The sequence below is a fragment of the Melanotaenia boesemani genome, chromosome 21 (assembly GCF_017639745.1).
Source record: "Melanotaenia boesemani isolate fMelBoe1 chromosome 21, fMelBoe1.pri, whole genome shotgun sequence".
Taxonomy (NCBI): domain Eukaryota; kingdom Metazoa; phylum Chordata; class Actinopteri; order Atheriniformes; family Melanotaeniidae; genus Melanotaenia; species Melanotaenia boesemani.
In genome coordinates this window covers 41,544-58,591 of record NC_055702.1, presented here as the reverse complement: position 1 = coordinate 58,591, position 17,048 = coordinate 41,544, and the positions used below count along the sequence as shown (strand labels likewise).

Genomic DNA, 17,048 nt, shown 5'->3' with positions numbered 1-17,048 from the left:
GGTTCGGAAGATCCAGATCAAACCATTCAAAAGATCCAGATTTAAATGGTTAAAAAAAATCCAGATTAAACAGGTTAAGAAGATCGAGATTAAACAGGTTCAGAAGGTCCAGATTAAACACAGTCAGAAGATTCAGATCAATCAGGTTCAAAAGATCCAGATTTAGCAGATTCAAAGGATCCAGATCAAACAGGTTCAAAAGATCCTGATTAAAAAAGGTTCAGAAGATCCAGATCAAACTGGTTTATATGATTCAGATCAAACAGGGTCAAAAGATCCAGATTTAACAGATTCAAAGGATCCAGATCAAACAGGTTCAAACAATCCTGATTAAAAAAGGTTCAGAAGATCCAGATCAAACTGGTTTATATGATTCAGATCAAACATGTTCAAAAGATCCAGATTAAAAAAAGTTCAAAAGATCCAGATCAAACTGGTTTATATGATTCAGATTAAACGGGTTCAGAAGATCCAGATCAAACAAATTCAGAGGATCCAGATTGAACAGGTTCAGAAGATCGAGATTAAACAGGTTCAGAAGATTGAGACTAAACGGGTTCAGAAGATCCAGATCAAACAAGTTCAGAGGATACAGATTAAACAGGTTGAAGATCCAGATCAAACAGGTTCAAAAGATCCAGTTTAAAGAGGGTAAAAAAAATTAGATTAGACAGGTTAAAAAGATCCAGATTAAACATGTTCAAAGGATCCAAATTAAACAGGTTCAGAGGATTCAGATTAAACAGGTTCAGAAGATCCAGATCAAACAAGTTCAGAGGATCCAGATTAAACGGTTTCTAAAGGTCCAGACTAAACAGGTTTAAAAGATCCAGATTAAACAGGTTTGGAAAATTGAGATTAAACAGGTTCAGAAGATCCAGATTAAACATGTTCAAAGGATGCAGATTAAACAGGTTCAGAGGATTCAGATTAAACAGGTTCAGAAGATCCAGATCAAACAGGTCAAAAGATCCAGTTTAAAGAGGTTAAAATTTTTTTAGATCAAACAGGTTCAAAAGATCCAGATTAAATAGGTTCAGGGGATCCAGAGAATCTTGAATGCTTTCCTACAAAGCAGGTGGAATATATCCTGTATTTTTCTTGTTCTGGTTAGAGCCGGGGTAGTTTGCTTTGGGTCATTATAGTTCTGGTTAGGGTAGGTGTAGTTTGGTTAGTGTCCGTATGGTTGTGGTTCACTTTAAAAGCAGTGCTGGTTATGAGCTCAGTGAGTCCAGATTGAAATATGCATGTTTACGTAAAAAGAAAACAGATTTAATATTTCTAACAGACTGAAATGATGCTGAATGTGAACATTTTACAACACAGAAAGGAATCAATGAGAGAAAAATGAAGAATGAGGAAAAATAAATGAAAATGAATAAATGTGAAAATATGAATAATTTCATAAATGTGTGTTTTATCTCATCGTTGTCTGGATTGTTTCTCTATTTTTTATTGGATAAGTTATTGACAGATTTTAAAAGTCCACATTCCTGTTTTCTAGTTTTTCCCTGAAGCCTGAACCATTTATTACAGAATTTCCAGAAAACATGAAACAGCTTCCTGAGAAGATGATTTGAGAATAAAGTTTTCTGCAGCTGTTGACAGAGAAAAAGAAAATGCTGCTGAACGTAATGTTGCAGTGGATTTACCAAACAGACGTCCTGCTGGAACTTTTGTTCTGGTTCATCCAGATGTTCAGCTTCTGATTCTGAATCTGATTCTAGATCAGTGGCTGGACTAAAGAAACCAGGACCTGGTCTGCTGAGCAGTGGTTCAAAGGGCTCTTGTCTGATGAGCAAATTCTGCATCTCATGTGGAAATCCAGGTCCCAGAGTCTGGAGGAAGACTGCAGAGGCAACAATCCAAGACCCTTAAAGTGCAGCGTGAAGTTTCCACAGTGGTGGTGATGTGGGAGCCGTGTCATCTGGTGCTGGTCCACTGGGTTTTACTAAGTCCAGAGTCCATGCAGCACCTACCAGGAGGTTTTAGAGCTCTTCTCACTTCCTTTGTGGAGATACAGACTTTATTTTCAAGCAGGACTTGACACCTCCCCACACTGCAACAAGAACCAGAACCTGGTTCAAGGACCAAGGATTACTGGGCTGGAGTGGCCAGCAGACTTTCCAGACCTGAACGCCGTAGAAACTCTATGGAGCGTTGTCAAGAGGAAGATGAGACACATGAGACAGAGCGATGCAGAAGAGCTGAAGGCCTGAAGCATCCTGGTCTTCATTCCACCCAGCAGGACCACAGGCTGGTAACATCCACGCCGCATGGATGTTGAATTGCTGAAATAAATAAAGAAATCAATTCTATTTTTTTGTTTCACCTGTGTGTATACATGTATATGTGTATGAATACATATATGTATAGGTAGATATATATACATACAGTGTGTGGAGAATTAGGCAAATGAGTATTTTGATGACATCATCCTCTTTATGCATGTTGTTCTACTCCAACCAGTACAGGCTTGAAAGCCTACTACCAATTAAGCATATCAGGTGATGTGCAGCTCTGTAATGAGAAGGGGTGTGGTCTAATGACATCAACACCCTATATCAGGTGTGCATAATTATTAGGCAACTTCCATTCCTTTGGCAAAATGGGTCAGAAGAGAGATTTGACGGACTCTGAAAAGTAGAAAATAGTGAGATGTCTTGCAGAGGGATGCAGCACTCTTAAAATTGCCAAGCTTTTGAGGCGTGATCACCGAACAATCAAGTGTTTCATTCAAAATAGTCAACAGGGTCGCAAGAAGCGTGTTGAAAAAACAAGGCGCAAAATAACTGCCCATGAACTGAGGAAAGTCAAGCGTGAAGCTGCCAAGATGCCATTGGCCACCAGTTTTGCCATATTTCAGAGCTGCAACATCACTGGAGTGCCAAGAAGCACAAGGTGTGCAATACTCAGGGACATGGCCAAGGTAAGGAAGGCTGAAAAACGACCACCACTGAACAAGACACACAAGATAAAACGTCAAGACTGGGCCAAGAAATATCATAAGACTGATTTTTCTAAGGTTTTATGGACTGGTGAAATGAGAGTGAGTCTTGATGGGCCAGATGGATGGGCCCGTGGCTGGATCAGTACAGGGCAGAGAGCTCCACTCCGACTCAGACGCCAGCAAGGTGGAGGTGGGATACTGGTATGGGCTGGTATCATCAAAGATGAGCTTGTGGGACCTTTTCGGGTTGAGGATGGAGTCAAGCTCAACTCCCAGTCCTACTGCCAGTTTCTGGAAGACACCTTCTTCAAGCAGTGGTACAGGAAGAAGTCAGCATCGTTCAAGAAAAACATGGTTTTCATGCAGGACAATGCTCCATCACACGCATCCAAGTACTCCACTGCGTGGCTGGCCAGAAAAGGTCTAACAGAAGAAAAAATAATGACATGGCCTCCTTGTTCACCTGATCTTAACCCCATAGAGAACCTGTGGTCCCTCATCAAATGTGAGATCTACAGGGAGGGAAAACAGTACACCTCTCTGAACAGGGTCTGGGAGGCTGTGGTTGCTGCTGCATGCAATGTTTATCGTGAACAGATCAAGACACTGACAGAATCTATGGATGGCAGGCTTTTGAGTGTCCTCGCAAAGAAAGGTGGTTATATTGGTCACTGATCTGTTTTTGTTTTGTTTTTGAATGCCAGAAATGTATATTTGTAAATTTTGAGTTGTTATATTGGTTTCCCTGGTGAAAATAAATAAGTGAAATGGGTATATATTTGGTTTTTGTTAAGTTACCTAATAATTATGCACAGTAATAGTCACCTTCACACACAGATATCCTCCTAAGATACTAAAACTAAAAAAGCCCCACTCCAACTTCCAAAAATATTCAGCTTTGATATTTATGAGTCTTTTGTGTGCATTGTTCTATAATAAAATTAATCCTCAAAAATTCAACTTGCCTAATAATTCTGCACAGCCTGTATGTGTGTGTATCCTGTGTGTGTCCATATATATAGACATGAATTACCTAATTAGATAGATAGATAGATACTTTATTGATCCCGAGGGAAATTCAAGATTGCATATTTTCATAACCCTCCATAATGCACACTGTGCACTTGCACACAAGCTATAAGAACACCAGTTACTGTGGTACATATGTTTCATTTTATTGCATTTGTATCTTATATTTTCTTAATTTGCTTTTCTTACTCTGTTTTTCTGTAGATGAGCTGCAGTAATACAGAAATTTCCCCGTTGTGGGATTAATAGTCTTCTCAGCCTCTGTAGACATGAAGTGCTGTGAGAAGCTGGTTTTACACCTCATGTCCCACCTACCAAGACTTTGGTGAACAGCTTCTGCTGCTAAGCCCACGGAGGAAGGGGAAACTACATCAGGATGCTTTATGTGGACTTTAGTTCAGTGTTTAACAGCATCCTGCTGAACATCCTCATCATGAAGATGACTGACCTGGACTTCTCACCCATTGCCTGTGCCTGGATTAACAGCTTCCCGGCAGACAGGGAGGGTGGGGCCTCACACATCCTCCATCCCTACACTCAACACAGGTTCCCCTCATGGATGTGTGCCAAGTCCCGTCCTGTTCACTCAAGACTCCGTCCACCTCCATGACTCCAACTTCATCCTCAAGTTCACCAACGATGCTACAGCAGTGGTCTTCAGCGGTCATTGTACAGGGAGGAGGTCCAGGGACTGGTCACGTGGTGTTCAGGGGATAACTGTTTACTGATCCCCAACTAGACGAAGGTGATGGGCTGGAGGAAAAGGAGAGCAGACCACGCCCCACTGCAGATTAACGGCGTCGGTGTGGACAGGGTCTCCTCTTTCAGGTTTTTTGGTGTTCTTGTGACTGATGACGGGACATGGCGCACCAACCCAGCAGCAGTGGTCAGCAAAGCCCAGCAGAGACTTCCTGAGAACGTTCTAGAAGTGTCGCCTGGAGGCAGATCTGCTGAGAATTGTGTGAATAGTGTGCTAACCTACGGCATTACAGTGTGGTATGCTGGCTGCACTGAAAAGGGCAGGAAAGCTCTGCAGGGGGTCATGGCTGACACTCAGCCATTTTTTTTTTTTTTTGTATACATAATGTTTCTTTCATTTAATTGTTTTCATTAAATTCTTGTTTTATCTCTTTTTGAGCTGCTGTAACAGTGAACTTTCCCCACTGTGGGATCAATAAAGATTATCTTATCAGGGGCTAAACCGAGAAAAGAGGACTCTCCGGGACCATCTCACCCCGGTCATAGGCTCTTCAACCTGCTGCGTCTGGCAGAAGGTACAAGGTTCTGAGACAACACAAAGACTCAAACACTTTTTAGCTTCAGGCCATCATCAACAACAAGGAACTACAACAATAACTAAACAAGATGTGCGATACGCGATGGCAAATGGGTCAGAGACTGTTTAGTTTCCTTTTAGCATGATGTATATTTATTTCTTAACTTATCGCTCTATGGGGGAGGGATTTCTAAACCAGTCTCGTAACATTCTGCGATGATGATAAAGTCTATTCTTATTCTTTTACTCTTCACTTGTCTGTCGTGTTTCTTATGTAGAATTTAACAGATTTTTCTGTTGGAAAGTTTGAATGTTATTCAGCTAATCTGAAACTTCATGTTGACTCCACGAGCAGGAGTGACTGAAGTAAATCTGACAGGCAAAGAAATCCAGTTCAGCTCTGATGAGCATCAGCAGTAATGAGCACTGACCCGAGAACGAGTGTGCTCCCATTCCCGGTTCTTATAGGGACTCCTGACAGGGTATTTGAAGAAAACCTTTACCAACCTGGTTTTATTTTTTATTTTATTTTTTACCCTGTCCTGTCCAGCATCCTAACAAACAGAACGGTGGTCTGTGTGCCATATTTTGCTTGACAGATTTGCTCTACCAAGGGAGACATGTTATATACATGGCTGCCCTTGATATTTTTATTATTTTTATTGTAAACCTTTTTTCTTTAGTCTTTATATGTCAGTGCCGAACCTGACAGGAAGATAGAGGAAGAGAGAGAGAAAAAAAGGGAGAAAACCTGGTTTTAAGTTGGACAGGAATTTTAAATCAAAGCTGTAGAGGAGTTTCTATCAATTAAGGCGGTCGGCAAAGGTTGAATCTATTCTCTCCAGGCAGCATTTTGAAACCATGATACCTGCTTCTATTTAATCCCGGTTGGATTCCTGTGATGGACTGTATGAAGGAGAGAGTCCTCATTGCTACGTCAGGTGCAGGACTTCTTCTGGGTTCACTCCACTGGCAGCATCTGTGTTTTAGAGTGGATTTTAAACTTCTCATGTCTGTGTCTAAGTGTCTAAATGGCCCGCCTTACTTCTCTGAGCTTCTTAATCCCTACTCACCTTCTCGGTTTCTTGGAGGGCAGCTGACCAGCAGGAACCAGGTCCAGGTCCAGATCCAGGAGGAAGTCCAGAGGGGACTTGACCTTCTCTGCTGCTGCTCCACAATAACCTGCCTTTCCACATCAGAGGGGCTCCTTTGCTTCTGTGGCAGTATGAGGTGAGGAATTGCAGTATTAACCAATCAGCGGAAGGGGGTGACGTATTTAAGCAGGCGAGGAGCCAGTCTTGGGCAGGGTTCATCTGGTTGGCAGGTCGTCTGACTTCCGGCTGATGTGGAGATTGCTGCTGCGCGTAGTATTGGCTCTCACCTCAAGACTGCGGTGGTAGGTTAACTTAATTTCTCCTGCTGTATCGGGTTTTCTGACAGAGCAAGTGCTAACAGACTGTGCTCCAGTAGGGAAACCTGTGTGTGTGCTGCCTCTCGTTTTGGAACGGCTTCTCTGTGTGATGAGCGCTGGTCATCCGGGTAGGTCAATCCACGGCTGGTGGGCGCTTTTCCTGGCTGCATCGGATGTTCATGGTTATCTGTTTTTGTTTTAGGGGGATTTATCTGACTGTATTTTAACGACACAGCCACCTTCTAGACGACCGGCAGCGGTCCGCGGTGGCGTGTGGATCAGGAGCTTCACAGTTATTCCCTACGCTGACAGACCGCTGCTCGGCTGACTGATGCTGCTTTGCTTATTTTAATTTTTGGATTCTTTTTAAGTTATTGGGGACGCATTTTATTTCCTGCTGCTCCACTGGAAGCCCGGGACGAGGCCCGCAACGAAGGTTTGATACGGGCGGGTGGCTTCCAGTGTGGATGTTTTATATTGTAACAGTTTTATGTTTGTTTATTTATTGTCTTTTATTTTGGCGTGCCCAAACTCCACAGTTCTTATAATAATTGTATTTTATTCTTTCTTTTAGTGGCCGGAAAGCTTGGAGTTGGTGGTGCCTTAACTGTGTGGGTCCCTCTTCCTGGTTTGATCCTCCCCTCATTTGCATGCTGAGCACGTCTGCCTGTGCTGTGTAGCCGAAGTGCGGTGTGAAGAGTGTTTGTCTTGCACATGTGTCTGGGGTGGTTTTGGTTTGGCTCCCTTCATTTCGTTTGGCCCACCTCCCTCCTGGTAAGCTTCAGCCATCTTTTATTGTTCAACCGTGGGTTTCTTTTAGTCTTGTTTTGTTTTGTTTATTTTAAACAATAAAGACTGTTTAATTATTTGGACACTGGTCTCACGCCTTCTTAGTATAACAAACCTGTGTGCTTTGTTGGAGTTCATGTTATCATTCCCCGCGGTGAAAGTCCCGGGGTGGCGTTGTCTGTAACCAATTATATGATTTACTGGCTTTTAGCCTGTAAGCACCCCGAGCTCATGTTTATATAACCTCTGGCTCCCCCGAGCTTGCCACACTTCCATTTTAAATTTGTATGAAAACCTATTTTTATTCTTTGGCTTTCAACCCCAGAGACTTTGTTTTTATTGATTTTATTTCTTGGTTTTAATTGTTTTATTGTGTTGGGTTCCATTGTTCTCATGTTCTCATGTTCCAGCTCTGGTTGTTTTAAAGAGCTCAATAAGAAAAGTTAGTATGGTGTGGTAGACTTATGAGGACCACAGTCTCTGTTTCGGGTAATTGTGACTTGGGGCAGCTGTAGCTCAGGAGGAAGAGCAGTTGTCCAACAACTGGAAAGTCGGTGGGTCGATTCCAGGCTCCCCCTGAGTCCACGCCGAAGTGTCCTTGGGCAAGAGACTGACTCCTATGTTGCCTCCCAGTGTGTATGGGTGAATGTGACGTGCAGTCTAAAGCGCTTTGAATGGCCCAGGCAACTGGAAAAGTGCTGTCTAAGTACCGTCTGTGGACCACGGTAGGACCTTTATTATGCGTGTGTGTTTACTGAGGCTGGAAATGGCTTCATTTTTTAACTGATCAATAACCGATCAGATCTGGAACAGGAATAAAGCAGTAGCTGTGGAGTCTGAGCAGATGTCTCATTCTGAATCCTTCTCCTCATTATTGTCTCTTCTCTTCTCTCAGTGTCAATTTTAGGTCACATTTCCTCCCCCTCCATGGCCTCCTTTTCATCTCCTCCTCCTCCTCCTGTCCCTCCTTTTATTGCCTCAGATCTCTAGCCAACACAGACTCTTCTTCATCTTCTTACCTCTGGACTGATCACATCTTTCCAGGATGTCTGAGAGGTTTTGTCAGGAGGACGACCACTCCTCTATCCTCTCTCGACTGGGATCCGACTCGCCTCGTCCTCGGATGAAGTATGGAGGGATGTTCTGCAGCATCGAGGGAGCTTTTGAGAATAAAACACTGAACTTTGAGTCGTTTAGTCCACAGACACAGCGACGCCAAGCTGTTCAGACCAGAACCAAAGGCCAAGGTGGAGGAGATGCAACAAGAGGAGGACAGATGTTGGTGTTTCCCTCTGGACACGTCCAGGAAAACTACTGCAAGAGAGAGGTCCAAATATTAGATTTCTAACTGTTAAAAAAACATGTTTGTGTGTGAATTTAACTGAATTTTCTGGTCGTGTTATTGACCCAGAAGGACAGAAGAGTTAGTAGTTAGTCCCACCTGGTGGACACGGTTCAGGTTGTGAAGGAGGGAGGAGGTAGGCTCATGCTTAGGTAGCAACTGCCTGGGTGAAAGGGGGGGGGGTCTAGCCGATGCCTGGCTGGGTGAGTGTGTGGTCTTCCCTGAGGTGGGACATTGTTACGGTACCGCACTGTTCTACAGTTTTAGTTTTATAAACTGCTGGTTGCTGGTGTTTTTCTCTGCTCATCTTCCTAATGATTGTCTGCTTTATCTTCTTGCCGAGACTACCCAGACAGTGGGGGGTGTGGTTCTAGTGGTCCATGGACGGACAATTAAATACTTTGTGTTAAGTCATTACAGAATAAACTAATAACATGAAACTCTGTGTCAACAAACAAAATTTATTACAACTATGCTACAAAATATGGCACCTTAAAAATGTACTACCCCTAAACTTTAAATATTAATAACATGTTTAATCATCCATTCATCCATTTAATTAATACATTAGTCCATTTATTAAGTTATCTGCTGTACGCTATCTTATCTGTATCTGTATAGAAATAAAGCTAGCTCTCTGTGCTCAGCTGGCTTTATCTTATGAAACATTAGGAAACATTTTCAGAAGCATTTCATTCCTTTCTTACAGACATCTTTATCACAGTGATTTTACTGGAGTCTTTATACTTTTACTAAAATAACTGGATATCTGTCATTTTTCTTTTTCGTGCCATTTCAGCTGACCTGGTTGGCAGACAATGGGACACACACACACACACACACTCACTAAAATAAAGCAAATGAGGAAAAACTGTCAAAGGTTTATTTTTCCCAGAGAAACAAAAAGATGTTTTGTTTTGTGCTGGTATACTGTACATTACGGTACCGTAACATGACTCTGGTATGCAGTGTATTACGGTACCGTAACGTGATGCTGGTATACGAAGGGTTAACTAGTGTCTTGATTAAAAAATGAAAGAGAAGCCAATATTGAACAAAGCAGGAAAAATATCACTTTTCATGTTATATTCTCTTGGTTGTGGTGTGATAACTTACTAGCTTCCAGACGTCACTGTGGTTTTCTCATTTTGTGAGACCGTTGTAGAGCTGAAACACGGAGATGCCCCACCTTTTGAAAAACACAAAGTGGACCAAACCACATAATCTTTCAACAAATAAAAATCATTTCTTACATTTACAATTTACACCACTTGCATTGTGCTATAGTGAACATTTGTATAAACCATTCATAGCTTTTTTTCAATAAATAAATAAATAAATAAATAAATAAAACTAATGGTACATCCATGTTTTGCCTTTGGGTGTTCCAGTCCACATTCCGAGGAGGCAGCTTTCAGTGGTAATGAAAAGCTGGACCTGGATTTTCCTTCGTGGTCTCAGTAAACACAGATGTTTCCTCCCGGTAGTTGTTCGTAACGTTAATATCTCACCGGGACGTCCCTAATCTTCACATCGCTGTAATGTTATCTGCTTCTGCTGGTTTCTACTCTACTTTGACAGAAGAAAAACTTTCTTTGGGGAACTTTCCACAGCTGAAGGTCTGATTCCCATCCTGCCACCAAATATTTAAATTTGTTTTAATTCTGCTCCTGTAAAGGGCGACTGTCCATCGACCAGGTAGCTGTAAATGTCAAAGTAACTCAGGTAGCAATGTCTCAGCTGGATGTTTGGAGTTTTTTTAACCAGTAATCTGGAAAATCAGATGGATTTTTAGCACCAACAAGAATACTTTTTTTTCCTAAATATCCTGTCTGACCACATCAGAACTGAACTGGTTTAAAAGTGTTCAGTTCGCTAGCACCGCCCCTGATGAGGAACAACTAATAGTCACTACAGCGGGTCCCAACTAGCTTTTAGCCTCCCAAGATGGTGGCGTAAACAACCAGTGTGACATCACCGAGAACGGTCCATATTATTAAATTAATTATTTGTGTTTACAGTGATTTTTGGTGGGACCACCGACGTTGTCTGCCCCCTTCCAAACTGACTGTGTCCTTATTATGGCTGCAGCAGGAGGGTTATGTTAGTATTAATGAATCTACTCCACGTAATTATTAAAATTTTCATGTTCCTAGAACTACAGGTCGAGGAGGAGGTGTGACAGCTGTCTTTGAATCGGGATATTGATCAGTCCTGTACCTAAGATTAGTTCTAATTTCTTTGAATACCTGACTCACAAGCCCTGTTTCCGCCAGTGATGCAATTTTTTTTATTTCCACATGCGGAAACTATAAAGGGAACATTAATATCTAACCCAACCCGTCATCAATGTTCCCTCTAAGCTGCGCTCATGCACAATTGCGCACTGCTCGCACATTATTGGCGCACAAGAAAATCTATGCAGCGCATAAAATAAAATTCAGTATACACATATTAAATAAGATGTAATATTAGACCTAATCTAATCTAATTAATTAGACCAATAATATATTTTTCTGTACCATTTTGCATTGTAACTCAGTGAGTGACAGGTGACAAGCCAATGATACGATAAGGGTCACTTACGCTACGCAGCCAATCATAACATTGACAGTGCTTGCATATGTGCCCTGCCTATATGCGCCATGCAGGTTAGCTAGGTAACAACAGTGTGGTGGAGTTAAGAGACAAATGCTAACCCCTTATCATGGCAAAACGAACGGGCAACGACACACCCACTCACCAAGCCAAAGTAAAGAAGAAATTCTGTTCTTTTAAGATGGAATGGTTGTCGGAGTATATGCAAATAGAAGAACAAGCAGTGAAACTGGGTGAGATTTTTTCTTTTTCGAGTGAGAAAGGTCTGCGCTGCAAAACATGCAGTGAAGCCAAAGTAGCAAGTGAGTTTTCGGAGGGAAAAATGTGGTACTAAATGGAAGTTGGACTACCTCAAGCATCACATTCAGCAGAAAAGTCATTTGAAAGTTGTTGGAATTGTACGAAGACTCAAGATGGGACAGGGGATTGGAAGAAATCGTCTTGAAGTACATTTGGACTAACTGATGCGCATAAAGTCAAAGCAACAAGCAGACGAAGACATCAACCTGGACAAAGTGTACAACCATTGGAGAAGTGAGAAGGACAGACGTGAAAAATAAGGTAAAATTTAAGTCAAATTTGTGCATATTCTAGTGACATTTATTAAGATTTTTTATTTATGGATATTATTCATTAAATGCAGTTACTACTAGAGAATTTATGGGTAGTAGAAATGCTAATTTTTTTTTTTTTTTTTTTCTTATTTGTATTGTATTGTTGCATTGTGGTCCTGTGTATGCACAGTTGTCTGTTTATATGTATGTACGTTATTTATTCCTGCTGGGGCCTCTTGGCCAGGTCATGTTTGTAAATGAGAACTAGTTCTCAAACATTTTTTTACCTGGTTAAATAAAGGTTAAATTAAAAAAAAAATTAATAAAAAACGTAGTCAATTCATTAGATATTTTTACAGACAAAGAGTTACAGGAATTTACACTGTATCACAAGCAACAGCACACGTCATTGTGCAAAATATGAATGTTTTAATGTGAACAAAATGTTATGTCTGAAAGGTGTATATATCATTCCTTCCAGAACAGGACCCTAAGCCAGGCCACAACTGGACCTCACCTAGGACAAAGCCGGACTCTTCCCATGGCCAAAGCAGGACTCTCACATATAACATACTACACATCTCATGAATAACAAGTCATAACTTGTCTTTGTCATTTTAAGTGGGCCAAATCACTTATATCAAAAGTAAAGTAATGAAAATTGCTGTAATTTGATTCTTTTAATAAGCCATGTAACTTGCTATGATTGAAGATTTTGACACTGGTGTGTGGCCACAGCGTGCTCATCTGATGTTGCTCACAGTGGTCCTCAGTGTGCTCAGGAAGCTTGTGTATATGCCCAGACACATGAAGAATTAGAGGGAACATTGCCCGTCATACTTTTTTGTTCCCCTTCCATTGGGGTACCAATCTCACCGATCTGACCTAAGAGGGCAGAGCTTGACACATTGCAATCTGTTGATTGGTAGAGAAAAAGTCCCTTCCTGTGTGAAATAAAAACAAAGCAGGAACGGCTCCTCATTCAAAGCTACAGATTTTGTTTGTGTTGATTAAATCTCCATTTAAAATGGTGTCATGAAGAACCGCCAAGAAGAAAGAACACAAACTGGTGGATGACCTTCATCCTCCTCCCTAGTTTCTGAGTCATGTTCTGGTTCTATGTTCAGGAAGGCGCTGCGATGGCGTCACGCTGTTACGCAGCGGAGGCATCTATCGCTATCCGGCTGATGCTCTGCCTCTCAGGTAAGGTTACAGTTGCTGTGGAAACGCAATGAGGTTACATCTTACAGATCATACCCACAGCCTAATCGTCCCGTCCCATTGGTGGAAACGAGGCTTCAGATCTCATCCTGAATGGAGCTGAGAGAAGCCACGTCTGCCAGCAGCAGAGCATCGCCACCATCGTTTCAGACCTCTGATCAGACTCAATGGATCCTGATGAAGGCATTGATCTGGGAGACTTAAACATTCATGTTGACCATGAAAATGACGGCTTAAATATTCCTTTTAACTCTATATTAAGCTCAGCAAGCTTTTCTCTAAATGTCCTCAGACCTCTTCATCATTCGCACTCATCAGAGATAGTTTGGTTACCACGACCATAACCCCCGGGCTGAAATCCGCACTTGGGAGACAGGGGCTCCTGAGGACAACAACGTGGCGCAGCAGAGTACGGGGCGCTGCGGGCAAAAGGAAGCGTTGTGCCCGGAGACAAAAGAGAGGAACGCGGGCGGGTGTGCTTGCCCAGCTGAAGGCGAGGAGGCCTCCAATTCCAACTCTCTTCCTGGCCAACGTCCGCTCCCTGGACAACAAAGTGGACCTGTTGCGTCTGAGGCTGAGTGTTCACACAGAGATGAGGAACTGTGCTGTTTTCTGTCTCACGGAAACTTGGCTGAACCACAACATGCCGGACTCAGCCTTCCAGATCGACGGCCTGCAGCTGTTCCGTGCGGACCGCGACCACCGGTCGGGGAAGTCGAGAGGAGGAGGACTATGTGTGTACATAAACGAAGGTTGGTGTACAAACTGTGGACTGGTAAAAAGCCACTGCTCTGAGGTGATAGAACTTATGACGGTGAAATGTCGGCCGCACTATCTGCCTTGAGAGTTCACCGCGGTGTTCGTCACCATTGTTTACATCTCACCGGGTGCTAATGCTAACGAAGCGCTACAGGAGCTCCATGACACCATCAGCTCGCTGCAGACTGCGCACCCGGAGGCACTTTACGTGGTTGCGGGAGACTTTAACCACGTGAAACTGACGGACACTCTGCCCAGGTTTTACCAGCACGTCACCATTCCCACACGAGGGGACAACACTCTGGACTGTGTGTACACAAACATACGTGGTGCATACAGAGCTCTTCCTCGGCCCCATCTTGGCCTCTCTGACCACATCTCCATCCTGCTGGCGCCAGCTTACCGCCCCCTGCTGAGACGGATCAGGCCAACAAAGAAGACTGTCACTGTGTGGCCCAGTGATGCAGCCTCTGTGCTCCAGGACTGCTTCCAGTGCACAGACTGGCAGGTCTTCAGAGAGGCAGCTATGTGTGAGGGAGAGGTGGACCTGGAGGACTACACCTCCTCTGTCCTCGGCTTCATCTCCAAGTGTACTGATGATGTCACCACCACCAGGACAGTTACCTGCTATCCAAACCAGAAACCCTGGTTGAATGCTGAGGTGAGAGCTCTGCTGAAAACCAGGGATGCTGCGTTCAGGGCAGGTGAGGCATCAGCACTGAGAACGGCGAGAAAAGATCTGACGGTGGGTGTCAAGAGGGCCAAAGCCACATACGCTCAGAAGATTCAGGGTCACCTCACCTCCAACGACCCCCGGAGCATGTGGATGGGCATAAAGTGCATCACAGACTACGACACCAAGGATGCACAATGTCCAAAGGACCCCTCCCTGCCAGACGAACTAAACAGGTTTTACGCTCGCTTTGAGGACCCTGACTCCCCCCCTCCCTGCAATAGACTAACACCACCACCTGGTGACACGCCCCTCTGTGTGTCCACTGCTGATGTGAGAAAGACCCTTAAAGGAATTAACCCCCGCAAAGCTGCTGGCCCAGACAACATCCCAGGGCGTGTACTGAAAGACTGCGCACACCAGCTGGCTGAGGTGCTGACGGACATCTTCAACACCTCACTATCACTGGCATCCGTTCCCACCTGTCTAAAGACTGCAACCATTGTCCCCGTCCCAAAGTGTCCCACAGTGACAGGCCTGAATGACTACCGACCCATAGCCCTGACCCCGGTAGTCATGAAGTGCTTTGAGAGGCTGGTTATGGCCCACATCAAAGACTCCATCAACGTCACAGTGGACCCACATCAGTATGCATACAGAAAGAACCGCTCCACTGATGACGCCATCTCATCAGTGGTCCACACAACCCTCACCCACCTGGAGAGCAGAAACTCATACGCCCGCCTGCTCTTCCTGGACTTCTCCTCTGCCTTCAACACCATCATCCCACAGACACTGGTCCAGAAGCTCTCCACCCTTGGTCTGAGTAACACACTGGGGAACTGGGTCCTGGACTTTCTGACCAACAGACCTCAGACTGTCAGGATCCATAACTCCACCTCCTCCTCCATCACCCTCAGCACCGGCTCTCCTCAGGGCTGTGTGCTGAGCCCCCTCCTGTTCACTCTGCTGACATATGACTGCTCGGCGAGACATCCCAGCTGTCATATAGTGAAGTTTGCAGATGATACAGCGGTTGTGGGACGCATCAACAACAACGATGAGTCGGAATACAGAGAGGAGGTGGAACACCTGGTGCAGTGGTGCAGAGAAAACAACCTCTGCATCAATGTGAAGAAGACCAAGGAGATGGTGGTGGACTTCAGGAAGGATAAGCGCCCTACTCCTCCCCTGCACATCGGAGGAGTAGCTGTGGAGGTGGTCTCCAGCTACAGGTACCTGGGTGTGCACATAACCAAGGACCTCACCTGGAACACCAACACTTCCCAGCTGGTCAGGAAAGCACACCAGCGCCTCTACTTCCTTAGGAAGCTGCGGCGAGCCGGACTAGGGAGCGCTGTCCTGAGGAGCTTCTACCGCTGCGCGGTGGAGAGCGTCCTCTGCACCTGCATCACTGTGTGGCACGGCAACTGCACCGCCGCTGAGAGGAGGGCTCTGCAGAGGGTGGTAAAGGCTGCACAGAGGATTATGGGGAGCAGCCTTCCCACCACCTCAGACCTCTACACAGCACGATGCAGGGGGAGGGCCCTCCGCATCATGAAGGACTCCACCCATCCAGCACATGGACTTTTCCAACCCCTCCCCTCAGGCAGGCGGCTGAGATGCATAAGGAGCAAGACCACCAGGTTCAGGAACAGCTTCTTCCCCGAAGCTGTCAGACTGCTGAACTCTTGCCATGCCTTGTAGACTCCTCCCCACCCTACCCCACCCTTCCCCACCCTACTTCCCCACCTCTGAACACCAGCCCAAACCCTGCTGCCCTGCCCCCATCCCCATCCTAAACTGAATCCACCCCCCCACTCCGACAAACAGACCTGCACTGCAAACACTTTACCCCCCCCAGGGGAGTTCCTGTCCACATGTTTACATGTTTACCTGCTGTCCATATAAGTGCAATATCACTAACATTAATATCAGAAATGTTATACTTTGGACTACCACTACCTCATGCACATACATACTTGCACATATTTATCTAGGCTGCACATGCAAACTGGGCTCTTTAGTGTTTACTGTTATTTTTATTTTTATTTTATTTAAAATTGTGCTGTTTATATTCTATTGTATTTAGCTTATATTCTATTTATATTTAGCCTATATTTCTATTTTTTTTTTTTTTTTTTTTTTTCTCTTCATGTCTTATTTTATTTCACTTATTGCCCTCCTTCTTATGGCTCAAACCGGGACCTCAGTTCTAATTTCGTACCATAAACATGTAAATGTGAGCTGGTATGACAATAAAGTTCCTTGAATCCTTGAATCCTTGAATCCATCAGACTCCTGGTCTCGTTCTGACCTGCGGCATCGATGGCGAAGAACTATCAGTTTTTCCTCATAACCCTGTTCTGTCTCATCATTTCTTAACTTCTGACTTTACTCAGCTACACAACGGCTGAGAAGAAATGTCATCAGAGCAGATGTTTGT

At 44.1% G+C, this 17,048-nt stretch overlaps 1 protein-coding gene across 7 annotated transcripts in view; it reads left to right on the top strand.

The window, feature by feature from the left end:
• The window catches only part of jakmip3 (Janus kinase and microtubule interacting protein 3), a 120,247-nt gene extending 114,746 nt beyond the window's left edge, over nt 1-5,501 (top strand). For 6 of the 7 annotated variants that reach the window (XM_041974695.1, XM_041974694.1, XM_041974690.1 and 3 more), the window contains one exon: nt 4,184-5,501. The gene's annotated coding sequence lies outside the window, so the exon portion shown is untranslated. The remainder of the gene's footprint in view (nt 1-4,183) is intronic. The other variant, XM_041974693.1, reaches the window with a different exon arrangement.
• The last annotated feature ends 11,547 nt before the right edge of the window (nt 5,502-17,048 follow it).